At 38.3% G+C, this 959-nt stretch overlaps 1 non-coding gene across 1 annotated transcript; it reads right to left on the bottom strand.

Moving 5' to 3' along the window:
• Nucleotides 1–384: 384 nt before the first annotated feature.
• Nucleotides 385–491, bottom strand: LOC124899777. Its single transcript, XR_007057341.1, has one exon. It is a non-coding gene; the product is annotated as a small nucleolar RNA R71 (small nucleolar RNA).
• Nucleotides 492–959: the final 468 nt, after the last annotated feature.

Genomic DNA, 959 nt, shown 5'->3' with positions numbered 1-959 from the left:
TATTCCTGTTATCCAGTCGAAAGATCTATTCGAGAAGTGGCAATCCCACTTATGCACCTTGTGACTAACAGTATTCTGAAGCCTGAGCCAAGAGGTCGATAGGAATTAAAATAAAATATGGTGCAATTATGGAGATTTGTGGGAGAATTTTAGGGACTTTCACATAAGGATCCGCAGCAGCACTTACAAACCTTCCTGGAGATAAGGAACTCATATATTCCTGAAGATGTGAATGCTGATTATGTCAGATTGACACTCTTTCCCTTTTCTCTACTGGGGAAAGTAAAGAAATGGCTATTTGCTAAACCACACCAATCCATCACTACATGGGAAGAATATGCTCGAAGATTTCTCATTTGATTTTTTCCATCTCAGAAAACTGCACGATTAAGGAGTGAGATATTGAGTTTCAAACAGAAAGATGGAGAAAATCTCTACCAAGCTTCAGAGAGATTCAAGGGCATGCTTAGAAGTTGTCCTCATCACCATCAATCAAATGATGTTTTGGTGCATACATTTATAAAAGGTCTTGAGTCTAATACAAAGATTCTCTTGGATTCAACAGCAGGGGGTCAAAATTTGGAGAAAGCATATGAAGAATTGTATACCTTGCTAAATCAAATTGCACAAAGAAATCTTGATTGGCATGCAGACTCAAGGAATGCTCCCAAGAAGGTTGCAGGGGTTTTAGAGGTTGATCAGTTCACTTTATTACAAGCACAAATTGCAGTAATGCCGAACAATATGACTACTCAGCTTAACAACTTAAAGTTGGATACAACGCAACCACCAGCCACAACAAATGTAGTTCAATAGGTATATTCATGGTGTGAAGTTTGTGGAAGCAGTGAGCATAAAGCAGATGCATGTTCTGTTAATCTAGATTCAGTCAACTATGTGGGGTATGTAAATCATCAGGGTCAACAGAATTTTGGCAATACATATAATCCAAATTGGAG

Source organism: Capsicum annuum, chromosome 6 (assembly GCF_002878395.1).
Source record: "Capsicum annuum cultivar UCD-10X-F1 chromosome 6, UCD10Xv1.1, whole genome shotgun sequence".
NCBI classification, from domain to species: Eukaryota; Viridiplantae; Streptophyta; class Magnoliopsida; order Solanales; family Solanaceae; genus Capsicum; species Capsicum annuum.
This window is presented reverse-complemented; position numbering and strand designations above follow the sequence as displayed.